The sequence below is a fragment of the Schistocerca nitens genome, chromosome 11, assembly GCF_023898315.1.
Source record: "Schistocerca nitens isolate TAMUIC-IGC-003100 chromosome 11, iqSchNite1.1, whole genome shotgun sequence".
In the NCBI taxonomy this organism is placed as follows: Eukaryota; Metazoa; Arthropoda; class Insecta; order Orthoptera; family Acrididae; genus Schistocerca; species Schistocerca nitens.
In genome coordinates this window covers 36,538,266-36,553,939 of record NC_064624.1, presented here as the reverse complement: position 1 = coordinate 36,553,939, position 15,674 = coordinate 36,538,266, and the positions used below count along the sequence as shown (strand labels likewise).

At 34.9% G+C, this 15,674-nt stretch overlaps 1 protein-coding gene across 4 annotated transcripts in view; it reads left to right on the top strand.

The window, feature by feature from the left end:
- The window catches only part of LOC126213259 (neprilysin-2-like), a 255,251-nt gene that overhangs the window by 172,999 nt on the left and 66,578 nt on the right, over positions 1-15,674 (top strand). The gene's annotated exons all lie outside the window — the stretch shown is intronic.

Sequence of the window (15,674 nt, the reverse complement as noted above, 5' to 3'; positions counted from 1 at the left end):
AACATCGTGAAGATGTTCATCACATAATAGGTGTTAAATGATTTAGCTTCCATTCCATTCCCTCATCAGTATTGCTATGATGTGTAACCTCCACAATCATTACTCTCTTTCATTCACATTGTCATGGAAGGAAACAGCCTCACAATATTATCTAGAGGAATTTAATGTCCTGCTGAAAATATATGTGCTCTGTCAGTTCATGAAGGTAGCTGGCTGGAGACTGGTGTGAAGATGTATGTCTTCTCACCGCATCCCAGATATGCTCTGTGGGTGATTAGTCATGGGGCCAGACAGGTCGATGAAGGATCCACACATTCTTCAAGATAGCTGTGAAGTAACTTGCTGAGTGGATTGTGGCATTTTCCTGCTGGTGTATGCCATTTGGAATCCTGGTCATTAAGGGTATTATAATAGGACTTACCATTCTTGCTACATATTGCTGAATATTTAGCCTCCCTTTAGCTATTTCCAAGTCAGTCTTGTTTTTATTACGTTGGATCATAAGTTCGTAGTGTGCTTGTTTTTCCTGTTCATGTTCATGTTCAGTGTGCTGAGGAGCGGACAGAGGTTCAGGGCACTCTCTTGCCAGTGGGATGAGAAACTGCCCCTAAAGGCGAAAGAATCAGCAATGATCAACTGCATGAGAGTGTAGAAGGCAATAGAAACCACTGCATTAAACAGACATAACGTGTATCCACAGGACATGTGGCCTGTGATTGAAAAAGTGTCATGATGATCTCTCCATTGGCAAAAGATTCCGGAATAGTCCCCCCATTCGTATCTCCAGGAGGGAACTGCCAAGGGGGAGGTGACCATGAGGAAAATATTGAACAACAAATGAAAGGATAAAGTTCTATGACTCGGGGCATAGAATGTCAGAAGCTTGAATGTGGTATGGAAACAAGAAAATCTGAAAAGGGAAATGCAAAGCCTCAGCCTTTAATAGATCAGTGAAGTGAAATGGAAAGAAGACAAGGATTCCTGGTCAGATAAGTATAGGGGAATATGAACAGCAGCAGAAAATGGTATCACGGGAGCAGGGCACGTTATGAATAGGAAGGTAGGGCAGAGAGTGCGTTACTGTTAACAGTTCAATGATACGGTTGTTCTTATCACAATCTACAGCAAACCAATATCGGCAACGATGTTCAGGTATAAGTGCCGACGTCGCAAGCTGAAGATGAAGAGACACAGAAAGTATATGAGGATATTGAAAGGGTAATGCAATACGCAAAGGAACATCAAAATCTAATACTCATGGGAGAGTGGAATGCAGTTGTAGGGCAAGGAGTAGAAGCAAAGGTTACATGAGAATATGGGCTTGGGTCAAGGAAAGAGAGAGGAGAAAGACTAATGAGTTTTGTAATAAAATTCAGCAAATAATTGCGATTAATCTGTTCAATAACCACAAGAGGAGAAGGTATACTTGGAAAAGGCAGGGTGATAGGGGAAGATTTCAGTTGGATTATATCTTGCTCAGACAGAGATTCTGAAATCAGATACCGGATGGTAAGGCGTACCCAGGAGCAGATATAGACTCAGATCACAATACATTACTGATAGAAGTTTAAGACATTAGTCAGCAAGAATCAGTATGCAAAGAAGTGGGATACGGAAGTACTAAGGAATGACAAGATATGCTTGAAGTTTTCTAAGGCTGTGGATACAACAATAAAGAATAGACTAGTAGGAGTACAGTTGAAGAGGAATGCACCTCTCTAAAAAGGGCGATCACAAAAGCTGGAAAGAAAAACATAGGTACAAAGAAGGTAACTTCAAAGAAACCATGGGTAACAGAAGAAGTACTTCAGCAGATCGATGAAAGAAGGAAGTAGAAAAATGTTCAGGAATAAAAGAAATACAAGTCGCTCAGGAATGAAATAAACAGGAAGTGCAGGGTGTCTAAGGCGAAATAGCTGCATGAGAAATGTGAAGATATCGAAAAAGAAATGATAGTCAGAACGACTGACTCAGCATGTAGGAAAGTCAAAACAGCCTTCGGTGAAACCAAAAACAAGTGAGGTAACATTAAGAGTGCAACTGGAATTACATTGTTAAATGCAGAGGAGAAAGCGGGTAGATGGAAAGAGTACATTTAAGGCCTTTATGTGGGAAAGATTTGTCTGATGTGACAGAAGAAGAAACAGGAGTCCATTTAGAAGTGATAGGGGATCCAGTAATAGAATCAGAATTTAAGAGAGTTTTGGAGGACTTAAGATCAAATAAGGCGGAAGGGATCGATAACATTCCATCACAATTTCTAAAATCACTGGGAGAAGTGGCAACAAAACGACTATTCACGTTGATGTGTAGAAGGTATTAGTCTGGCAATATACCGTCTGAGTTTCGAAAAATATCATCCACACAGTTCTGAAGACTGCAAGAGCTGACTAGTTCGAGAACTATCGCACAATCAGCTTAACAGCTCATGCATCCAAATTTGCTCGTAACACTAATATACAGAAGAATGGAATAGAAAATTGAGGATGTGTTGGATGACGATCAGTTTAGCTTCAGGAAAGGTAAAGTCACCAGAGAGGCAATTCTGACGTTGCGCTTGATAGTGGAAGCAAGACTAAAGACAAATCAAGTCACGTTCATAGGATTTGTCGACCCAGAAAACGCGTGAGACAATGTAAAACAGTACAAGATGTTCGAAATTCTGAGAAAAATGGTAAGCTGTAGGGAGAGACAGATAATATACAATATGTAGAAGAACGAAGAGGGAATAGTAAGAGTGGACGACTAAGAACGAAGCGCTTGGATTAAAAAGGGTGTAAGACAGGGATGTAGTCTTTCGCCCCTACTGTTCAACCTGTACATCGATGAAGCAATAATGGAACTAAAAGAAGGGCGCTGGAGCGGAATTAAAATTCAAGGTGAAAGGGTGTCGATGACACGATTTGCTGATGACATTGCTGTCTTGAGTGAAAGTGAAGAAGAATATATGATCTGGTGAATGGAATGGACAGTCTAATAAGTACAGAATATGGACTGAGACTAAATCGAAGAAAGGAAAAAGTGATGAGAAATAGCAAAAATGAGAACAGCGAGAAACTTCCCAGGATTAATGCTCACGAAGGAGATGAAGTTAAGGAATTCTGCTACCTAGGCAGTAAAATAACCAATGACAGATGGAGTCAGGAGGACACCAAAAGCAGACTAGCACTGGCAAAGGGACACTCCTGGCCAAGAAAAGCCTATAGTATCAAACGTAGGCCTTAATTTGCGGAAGAAATTTCTGAGAATGTACGTTTGGAGCATAACATTGCATGGTAGTGAAACGTGGACTGTGAGAAAACAGGAACAGGAAAGAACTGAAGCAATTTGCGATGTAGTGCTACAGACCAATTTTGGAAGTTAGGTGCACCGATGCGATAAAGAATGAGGAAGGTCTGCACAGAATCAGAGAGGAAAGGAATATGTAGGAAACACTGACAAAAAGGACAGGATGGCAGGACATCTGTTAAGACATCAGGGACTGACTTCCATGGTACTAGAAGGAGCCGTAGATGAGAGGAAGTCTGACATTGGAATACACCCAGCAAACAACTAAGCACGTAGGTTGCAAGTGCTACTCTGAGATGAAGAATTTGGCACAGGAGAGAAATTCATGACAGGCCACTTCAAACCAGTCAGAAGACTGATGACCCAAGAAAAAATGGGGAGGTTTATCATAGTATGCGTTTATTTACCGATTGACATTTTTTTGTAGTTCATTGTTGCTATTTGAGTTTACAGATTGTCATTTTATCATTTGGAAATAGTGAGTGGAGATGTGGACCATACAAAATAGAGAACCAACTGGAGAAATCGGAACAGTTCTGACATATTGTTAAGTTTGAGTTCAACAGAGGGGTGACAGCAGCCAGGAACATACAGTATGCGCTTTGTATGGTCATAATGCTATTGGACATAGCATGACAAGGAAACTGTTTTCACTTTTTAAGAAGAATCATTTTGACATAAGTGACTCTCCACCTTCAGGGAGACCTTCGTGGTTTAATGAAAATCCTGAGGTGAGAACTGGAAAATATGATGAACTGTCATCATTGCGCTATCATGCAACATTTGCATTCAATGAGGAAGTTTCAAAAATCAGGTGTATGGCTACAGTGTGCTCTAAGATAAAATCACAAAAATCAGAGGGTGGCCAAACATGTATCTCTACTTGCTTATCAACAATTGACTCGTGGACAACAGTAGAGGGGCAAGACACATTCTCAGCCATCTTGTGGGTTGATTACATCTGGAGTAGGTATGTACTCTGGGGCGAACTTATTGTTCTCCTTTGATTGACAGGTACATAACCTACTGTTCTGTTAAGTGTTTACCATGTCATCACACGTAACCTATTGTTCCCCACCCCCTCCCACTCCCATCTCCCATTAGGACGACAGTGTCAGGCCATTTTGTTAGTGTGGGTTACCTACAACAGGGGTAGGTATGCGCTCAGGGGCAAACCTATGGTTCTCCTTTGACTGACAGGTACTTAACCTATTGTTCCCCTTTTATTGACAGCTACTTAACCTATTGTTCTCCTTTGACTGACAGATACTTAACCTACCGTTCTGTTAAGTGCTTTTGCCAGCTGCTGGTGGCTGAACGGTTCTAGGCCCATCAGTCTGGAACCGCGCGACCGCTACAGTCGCAGGTTCGGATCTTGCCTCGGGAATGGATGTGTGATGTCCTTAGGTTAGTTAGGTTTAAGTAGTTCTAAGTTCTAGGGGACTGATGACCACAGATGTTAAGTCCCATAGTGCTCAGAGCCATTTGAACTATTTTGTTAACTCCCATAGTGCTCAGAGCCATTTGAACCAAATTTTTGTTAAGTGTTTTTCCATGTCACTCCCATTTTCTTTTGACTGACAGGCACTTAACCTATTGGCCCCCTCTCCCCCTACCCCAAACACTCCCCCTCGCTGCTACAGGTACACTTTCAGGTCTGAGTTATTGGAATAGGCCCCCTGCCCCCATTGTTATCAGTGATTGACTACTTAATTAAATTGATCAATTAGTTAACCTCTCCAGTGGGAAAGTGCCACACCCCACAGGTGAAAAGCTCAAATTCCATCAGGATAATGCAACCTCTACTAACCTAAGAAAATGGTGGGAATAAGGGCACCTCAACTAACCTAAGTCATCCGACCGCCACCTCTCCCTAGGAATTGGTTGGAAGAAGACTCTGTTGATCTATCATTTGGAGGGTATTCACTTGTAGTGTATGGAATATTGCTTAAACATTTTGGACATTATGTGGAATATTTTTTATTTAAACAATTTAGTGGAGTCAAGGCATTGCATGGAATATGTGGAAGGATTTCATAGTGGGAAAATCAAGGGTATATTGTATATTTATAAAAAAAAATCAAATTGTGGGGGTATGATTTCTCTTGCTATTTATTACCTGCTGTCTGGAAACATGAGGTCTTGTAAGAAGTAATTACATGGGATAAACATGATGACTAACCTAATGTTTGGCACTGTACTCTGGGTGTATTAACATGTTTGGGCCTTTGTCAGCACTTAACCTATTGCCGGCCAGAGTGGCCTAGCGGTTCTAGGCACTACAGTCTGGAGCCGCGCGACCGCTACGGTCGCAGGTTCGAATCCTGCCTCGAGCATGGATGTGTGTGATGTCCTTAGGTTTGCCAGGTTTAAGTAGTTCTAAGTTCTAGGGGACTGATGACCTCAGCAGTTAAGTCCCATAGTGCTCAGAGCCATTTTAGCCATTAACCTATTGTTCTGTTAAGTGGTTCTCCATGTCACACCCATTTCCTTAACCGCCATTGGTACCAAATTTAGTAATTAGTTATGTCCTCCCACCTTTTTCTGGTATGCTTTTCGAACTCCATTTCTTGCGTATTCTTCTTTGCCACACACCCTCTTAAACTTTTGTACTGCGTTTTATGCAAATTAACCTAGTGTTCGGCACTTAACCTGTTGTTCTATTCCATGTCACTCACTCACGCTCTCCCTCCCATTCACTACTGTACAGCTAATACCACATTGACATAAAAAATTTATGCAAATTAATGGAATTGGTATTCGTCGCATGTATGGGGTAGTATTTCTTAATTCGCAGCATCCTATCGGTCAGTGAAACCGATGGAATATAGCTTAAAGAAAAGATTGCTAATAAAACACACATCCTACCACTCGACGCCCGACGCCGCCGCCGGCCCCACCGCAACTGCCGCCATCACCACGAGCCACCACCAGACGCAAGCCACCACGAGCCATCACCGCTGCAGGTGAAAGTTGGGTCCATTTTCGTGTATACAGTTAGAATTATTCCAGTATTATACTGACATCACAGAACTCCTAGGCGCGCTCACACTGGTCCCATTCGAGATGACGCACAGCTGTGGGGTGGTGGAGCACCGAGAGATATGTTCCAATGCTTCCCAGAGTAGCACAGGGTGCATTGTTCCTCGCGCAACATGAGAGACGTGTCTAACAGTTCTTAACTACACAGCGTGACTGGAGCAACACCACGAAGTCCACGCCCGTAGCTACAAACCCTCGCAAGTGCATCTAACAAGGTTCTCAATCTTATACTGATGTCAGATGACTATGTAAAAATGAGAATCGAGTCGACCTCCTAAAAATTGTATAGTGTCCCAGAAACAGCTAACGCTCGCTTTATGGAAGTCTCAGCTTGTATGCATGGAAATTCTTGCCCTAACAGAACCTGTTTACGAAAATAGCGGAGAATAACATCGAATGCAGTCTTCCTTACGGATCTAACGTGGTACCCCGTCCATCGCGTGATACCCTTCCTGCTTTCAACACACACAAACGCTCCCTCCACTAGGTAGATGCTCCTATATCCCAGCACAAAGCATGTGAATGAATCAAGCATTATGATTGGCTCTTATCGAATTTACCCGCCGAATTACTGATGCCACCAGTATTGAAACACCATCCGCCTTTTCTTTATTGCTGCCGACAAGACTTTCAGCGGTTTTCTTACACAGATCGCAATATTGAACTGGCAATGAAATCTTAAAAACTACTTTACATATCGTCAAATACAGGAAGACTCTTACTCGGTTACACTGCTCTCCCACCAAGGACAGGAGCTTGAATATTAGAAAGTGAAACCGACCTGCGACTCATCAATATATCACTGCGTACCCTACATAACGTCAAATACGGAAAGACTCTTGCTCGGGTACACTGCTCTCCCACCAAGGACAGGAGCTTGTATATTAGCAGGCGAAACCGATCTCCAATCTTGCAATATGTCACCGCGTAGCCCATTGATGTAGTAAACACACAATTTGTATCCTGCGCCAAACAAAATCATCCCTTTTACATTATTTGTACATATACCGCAAACATGGGCAGTACGATATATATAATCCTCTCACCACTAGAATTTTATTGCAGCCAACGATCGCAAGTCATCCACCCCCAACACACGACCAGAGCACCCACAGTGGACCAAAGTTGCTCTCAGAACTGTTCTACAAATTCAGGATCGTTTTCCCAGGGCACAAATACGTTACTGTTTCTACTCCGAACCTGCTTCCTTGCCTGCTCGCTTTTCTACACACATCTCCAGACTCAGCAACTACAGGAACACATGTATTTTTTCGCATGGTTTGCCGTAACATTATACCATTTTCGCGGTATTTCTCGATATGAAACTCTAGGCAGCATCCTAATGATCGCTAGCGCAATATAATTCCCAAGAAATAGACTGGAAATTAGTTCTCTCAAATCCAAAACTTTAGCTAGGTGGGGAGAGCTGTAAACCACTCACTAACTAGAAACGTGTTATGTCCGTGAAGACTTTTCCTCAGCAACTCGAAACAAATAGAAGAAACTGATATTTCCACTCTCGAATACTGATGTCAGTGATGTAGTAGATTCCAAATCATCCCCATAATTTACAAGGTCAGCTAAAGTGTTTCTCATATCTAGAGAACTGGCAAACGTGTCTTCCACATGCTAGATGCACACACCACATTCGATCTTCTCTGAACCAAATAAAGGGGCTAAATGTGCAGAAGCAATCAACCGAACAAATTACATGGGCGGGAATAACGATCCAGCATATTCAATCTTCTCAAATTTCCACGCAATCACGAAAAGCTATCCAACATATACAAAGTATTAGTTCACTATTTGGTCGTCTAGGGCACAACACAGTTAATTCTTCTAAATCCCTACACTCCAACAAGCTTCACCAGTCTGACAGCTCCTGCTGCTAAGAGGAAATGTGAATCACACCTGCACAGGTCACCGGCGGTGCAAGCCAAGCATGTACTGGTTGAATGTTTATCCTAAGAAATAGGTCACATATATATCTTTTCCCTGTACTTACAACTAGATGTTACAATTGTGGGTCTCATTTGAACAACATTCGACAATGAACGAAGTATCGGAAATACACTCTGTTGATGGCTGTGGCTCTGGAAATAGAAATATCAGTTCCATTCTTATGAATTGACATACTATTCCCATGCTATCACAGTACTCCACGTCCAGTCCAAACCTTCCTTGCAACTGGACATAGTCATTTCCTTTACACATGTCGGAACACAAACACATACTTTATAAGCCTGATGCTCAAATGCGAACATATCGCACACACCTTATTACTAAGTATAATAATTCGTCAATAACAGTAGATGGGGAATGGGCATTCTATCCCAATTACCAAAATCAGTCATTTAAAGCCATTTTTATGCTATTTTTAGACCATTTTACATCGAAATCAGCTATTGTTCATATTTTTACAATGATACAACCACAAAATTAGGAAAATGCATAAAGTGTCTCTTTTAGATAGTACTATATACATATATACAACATTTATAATGGTGTTGAATAATCTAAATATACACATATATACAATTATAATTGGTGTTGGTTATTCTAAATATTTACTTATATACAATTACTAATAATGATGTTTATATAGTAAATATAATATACATATATACAATGAATGATGATGAAACAATAATACACAATATATTTACATATATAAAACATAGACAACAAATAGTGGACAACAAATACTTACATTTTTTTCTATAATAAATGGACAACATATCAAAGAAGTGTACTAAATGCGATATGGTAAAAGATATATCTGAATATGGACTTAAATTAGGTAAACCAAGATCTATATGTAAGAAATGTATTAATCAAGATAGAAAAAATAGATATCATCCAAAGAAAACCAGTAACATTCAAAATGAAACAGTACAAAAATGTACTAAATGTGAGATGATAAAAGATATATCAGAATATGGAATGAAATTAGGTAAACCAAGATCTATATGTAAGAAATGTATTAATCAAGATAGAAAAAATAGATATCATCCAAAGGAAACCAGTAACATTCAAATAATGTAAAAACTGATGATAGTAGGTTAGTTCAACAATTCGAAAAAGCAGTTCAAATTGATATACCTGATAATATACATTATCCATCTGAATATTATGCACCTGAATATTGTCAAAATTGTTCACAATGGTGTAGTGATGGTACAAGATGTTATATCTGTAATCCTGATAAAGTAAGTGTTCATAATAATAAAAAATATAGATTTAAATATTTTATTAAACATTTAATGAACTTACGTATAACTATAGAAAATGGCGCAATAGTTGATATGTTTACTAGTTATGAAAAGGATCGTATTATAGAGTTATTTGAAATGTTTAATTACTATTACAAATGTAAGGCATTACCATACAAATATATAATTGCAAAAATAGCTGAACTATTAAATATTGAACATCAAATAAAAATACAAAACACAAAACGTAATATTAGTATATGGGAACAATTTTTAAATGAGAAAAAGAAACATGAAGAAAATGAGTATAAGAAACAAGAAGATGAAGATGAAGATATTGATATATGGGATTAAAAGTTCTCTGTCAGTATTCTGTGTTGTGCATCATAAGTGAGATTTTTCTTTCCATACATGACTATGTAGGCTAGTGTATTATCAGGTATTTTATCCTTAAAAGTAGCACATAACTTCATAGTTGTTTTTTGTGTAACTACTGTATTTTTTCTATGTGCCATATTAATTACATAAATAGGATAATTTGTTATATAATTATATGGATTAATATCAACATTTCCATCTCCATTTTGTTTTAGCCTTTCAAAATCACGAAATGAATCATAAGCTTTCAAATAATTGTATGGTGGATCTAAATTCCACATTTCTTGAGGAAATAATTCATTTCTTCCATTTTTCAGATATAGGTTTTGTAACATAACATTATCGTATAATGATGAATCAAGCAATTGATTATTTTTACGATTAGTTTGAAATACAACAAATATAAAGTAAGGCATATCAAATTCCATTGAGTTATAATAATTTGTGATGTCTAATTCGAATTTTTCCTTACCATTTAATCCAGCTACTTCTACAGTTTGCAATTCATAGAATGATATCGGAATTTTTGGATTTTTCAGTATATTTTCTCGTAGTTCAAGTTCATAATTAGGTTCAAATTTAACAACGGGTACACGAATTTCCATATTCTCAACTATGATTTTACCTTCACTTGGAAGTGTATCTTTAATTTCAATTCCAGCATTATTATAATCAGCCCATCTCAAAATACAATCATTTGCACTTGATGACGATGTGAACCATACAGTAAGATCACCTTCAAACATCATTTCTTCGTAATCATTAAAAAATCCACCTAACATTTCCAATGGATACAATACTTCATTTTTCTTCTTTCTTAATTTTCCATTGTTAACTATATGTCCTTCCATACTTATTTTATCAGTAACACATGATGTTAAATGCAACAGAACTGATGATGAAATAAATGGATGTTCAATTCTAGATAAAACATGATTGCCCTTTCTTATGGTTATAAAGTCAAATAGTTTTGCTACATAGTTATCAATTAGCATCTTATTGGATTTTCCATCATATGTTGGATAATTAGTTCCATCAGTTTTAATAATGCTAAAATTCATGTACAATTGAGCCATATTAGGATGCAACCATCCATCACCAACATGTATATTAATTTCTGTATCCTTATTGGGAATATTTAGGTTATTTTTTGTTTTTTCATTCACTGGAAAAGATTGAAATTGATAGCTTTCAATCTTCTTCATTTATTAAGAAGAAAAATGTGTCATTTCATCTCCGATATAACTGTTATTTGTGCCCCATTGAAATCAATTAAATTATCTTTGTCATCTGTTATAGTTACTTCTAAATCATATATTTTATCATGAATAGGAACAAATAATGGATGAGATGGTTCATATATTATTGGTGCACCAAATTCAACATTCGGTTTAAAAGAAGCAATAATATTAGTTTCTCTATGAAAATGATCATTATGCTTTATATACATACCATCAGCTAAATTAAAATTAATATTAATTAATTCAAATGGTATAATTTTGGGTACATCATTAGCAACAGTTCTTTGTTTTGGATTAATTGTTTGATTACTAAAACAGAGGTGCTATATTATCTTCTTTTTGTATATCCATGTATATTTTTTTATCACTCTCAATAACAACTCTATTTAAAATTTCATCTGCTTTAATATTTATATTAGGGTTTTTTGTATGAATAAATTTTTCTATATTTTTTAAATTATGTTGACCAATAGGAAATACAATTGTTTCACCATCACAATATAATTTATTATTTTTAGATGTTATATTAGGTGTTAAAAATGTTGTATAAAATCCAACTAATGCTACACTATTAAAGTTATCTCTAATAGGTACATTTAATCTTTTTTTAAGTACTGATGAATTACCACTCAATTGAAATAATCTACTCATTTATTATTAATTAAATGAACAAAATTGATTGGGAACCAAAAATTAGAATACCAGAGAAAAAGGTAAAAAATAAGCATGGTACACTGTTACCTAATTCAATTAGATATGCAATTATAGGACCAAGTGGATGAGGTAAAACAACATTAATGATTGATAACTATTTATTAGCACCAGGCTGGTTAAATTGGGATAAAATAACCATGTATATATTTATTCTAAAAGCTTAGATCAATCAAAATATCAACAACTAATTAAAAAATGTAATAAAATAGAAGATATAACAGGTGATTCATTAGCATCATTTATTAGTAACAATGATGACATTGTACCATTAGATGATTGTGATGATAATTCAATTGTAATATTTGATGATTTTATATTAGAAAATCAAGATATAGTAAGAGAATATTTTACTAGAGGTAGACATAAAGGAATTGATTGTTTTTATGTAGCTCAAACTTACTCAAAAATACCTAAACAGTTAGTCAGAGATAATCTGAATTTCTTAAATATATTTAGACAGGATGATACAAATCTACATCATGTTTATAATGAATTTGTTGGTGGTGATTTAAAATTTAATGAATTTAAAGAAATATGTAGTAAATTTTGGAATAATGAATTTGGTTTTATAACAATAGATATTACAAGGAAATGTAATGATGGAAAATATAGAAGTAAAATACAACATTTCATAACAACATAAACGTTAACATAAACATAAACGTTAACATAAACATAAACGTTAACATAAACATAAACATAAACGTTAAACATCAACATAAACACATTTTCATTCTAAATAAATGTTTACAAAATATGATCCAGCTATAGTTAAACAAGCTAAACGTAATAGAAAAAAAGTAGAAAAATTAAAAGAACAATTTAAAACATGGAAAAAACAACCAAGAACAGAATATGAAAAATATAAAAAAGAGGATCAACCTGTTATTGATGCTATAGAACAAGAAAAACAAGGGCTTGAAGGAATAGGTGATAATGTTCTGAAAGCTATTGAAGAAAATAGAGGTAGAAAAACAAATGATTCCATATCTTATACCACAAATCAAACCATATGATAACTACAGTGATTTAAATGAGTCCGAAATTGACGATGTATTGAATAAATATGATGAAGAGAAAAAATCGAAAAAAATAATATAAGTGAAAGAATGTTAAAATATATCAATCATAGTGAGGATCCCGTTTTTGGATTAAGACCTGTTGGAATGTTTAAGTACATTGGTAAATTACCTGTAGAATTCAAAGGGGATAAACTAATCATTGGTGGACATGAATATGATGGTACAGATGGATTAATGAACCTTTTAACTAAAAAACATATTTCTATGGATGATTTGAATGATGAATTTTATCCTGTTGATCTATCAAATTATGCAGATATATTATACAAACAGATGCATTATATTCTGATAAAACTCCAAATAAAATAAAATCAAGTAAAGGTTTAAAATACAATAATTTGATAAAAGAAATTGTTGATGTCTATTTCCCTCAAAAAAGAAAACAAACTATAGATTCGTCAGATTATTCAGATGTGTCCCCAACCAAATCAGGTACAGGATTTATTAAAAAATATACTGAAAAACCAGTTGAATATGTTTGGATGAATGATGTACGTGAATTAATTGATAGATTAGTAGTAATTCATGGTGAAGAAAAGGCTGGTAATAATAATCATTACAATGAAAAAGTAGGAATAACTAAAATGTTAACAAATAAATTTAATGACTTTATAATTAATGATCCAAAAGGTATTCCATATTTAATTAGGATCTTGAATAATATACCACACACATTTTGGAAGAATGAAAAATATGGTAAAGGATTGGTAAATACATTAATTAATAAATTACCATTTGAAATGCATCTACCTGGTTATAATTATTTGGACCAGGTACAAAATTAGATGAAAGGTTATCTAGAGGTGATAAAGGTATAAATCCATTAGATGAAGCATGTAAACAGCATGATATTGCATATAGGGATAATAAAGATATAGAAAAAAGACATAGCTGATAAAATATTACAAAATGTAGCAAAAGAGAGAATGTATAGTTCAGATGCATCATTAGGTGAAAAATTAGCTTCTACTGCTGTTAGAGGTATAATCTATACTAAAAGAAAATTAGGAATGGAACTATATCTTGATGAGATAGATGGGATTTTTAATCTATATAAATGAATACATTCAGTATTGACTATACTTTACTACCTAGTGGGAAAATTAAACCAAAAGCACTTAAAATTAAAGCCAATAATGATCCACTAAGTAGTATTGATCAGTTTTTATCTAATGCTCAAAAAAGAAAAAGAGATAAAAAAATTGGTGGTAATTTACTTGTTACACTAGGTATTCCAGTTGTGAAAAAGATTATTGAATATCTAACAAAAAAGAAAGAAGGTAGTGGATTAAAACAACATGAAGGTGGATTTTTACCATTATTATTAGCTGCATTACCATATTTAGCATCAATTGGTACAATAGCCAGTGGTGCTGCAGCTGTTGCTAGTTCAGTTATGAATAAAAAGAAAAATGATGCTGAATTAGCTGAATTAAAGAGGCATAATATGGAAATGGAGAAAAAAAGTACAGGGTTAAAAAAACGATGCAAAAAATAATGAAAATGTATCCAAAAGCATTGAGTAATTTTGATTTAGAAAATATAGCTAAAAAACTAAAAATTAAACATTTTAAAGGTGTTTTTATGATGGATGAGTTATCTAATAAACCTAAAAATAATGAATGTGGAATAGTAAATTTAGACACATCTGATCATGTTGGTACACATTGGATATGTTATTATAAGAATAATGATGGTAAATTTGTGTTTGATTCATTTGGTGGTAATATACCATATCAACTAGTTAAATATTTAGGTGAAAATGAATTATACTATAATGCAACGAGAATACAAAATTATGATGAAGTAATATGTGGGCATTTATGTATATTTGTGTTAAGGCTATTATCAGATGGTTATAAATTCAGTGATATTTTGAATCTAATAAATGGACATTTTTGGAAACAAACTGTGGCCTAAAAATGAGCAAAATAATGGAAAAATAAAGAGGAATGAAATAGAAGAAAAAATTGAATCAAAAATGACAAATTTAGTTAAGGAACAAATAAATCATTTAGTTAAGGAAATTCAAAATGATTTGATTAAGATTTTTGGTGTTACAAAAACTTATATTACTTTTAAAGGTAGACGATTAGTAAATATAAAAGATCCAGTTAGTGGTTACGATGCAGTTACAAAACAGTATTTAGAAAAAGAATATGTTACGAAACCTGAATACACGTCTATTTTAACACAATTTAATAATTATGTCAATAAAACGGAATTTAATGAAAAAGTGCCAGATCTAACAAATTACTTTACAAAAAAGGAGATTGAAAAGGCTTTTTCAGATTATTTCTCATGGTCAGATTTATCACCATACATAAATAAAATAAATAATCTTGAAAATAAGATACATGATAAATTGGTTTTTGACATTACTTTTAACGATTCTACTGAGTGTCAGAAATGTGTAATTCCATATTGGCTTATGGTCAAGAAAGTTATAATAAATGCATATACTGTTGAAGATGTAATTGTTAATCCTAAAAGCTTTAAAATGTCTATATTTCCTAAATCAACTACACCTTTCACTGATTTCCCACAGTTGATAAAAAGTAATGAAAGTTTATGTATACATTATGATGGACCAATTCAATTTAAGCCGTATAGAGCAAAGGTTTATGTATTTGGCGATTTATTTACATTCCCTGATGATTAATAACAATTTTAAGCTATATAAATGAATGATCACATATATTGTTTAAAGTGTAAAA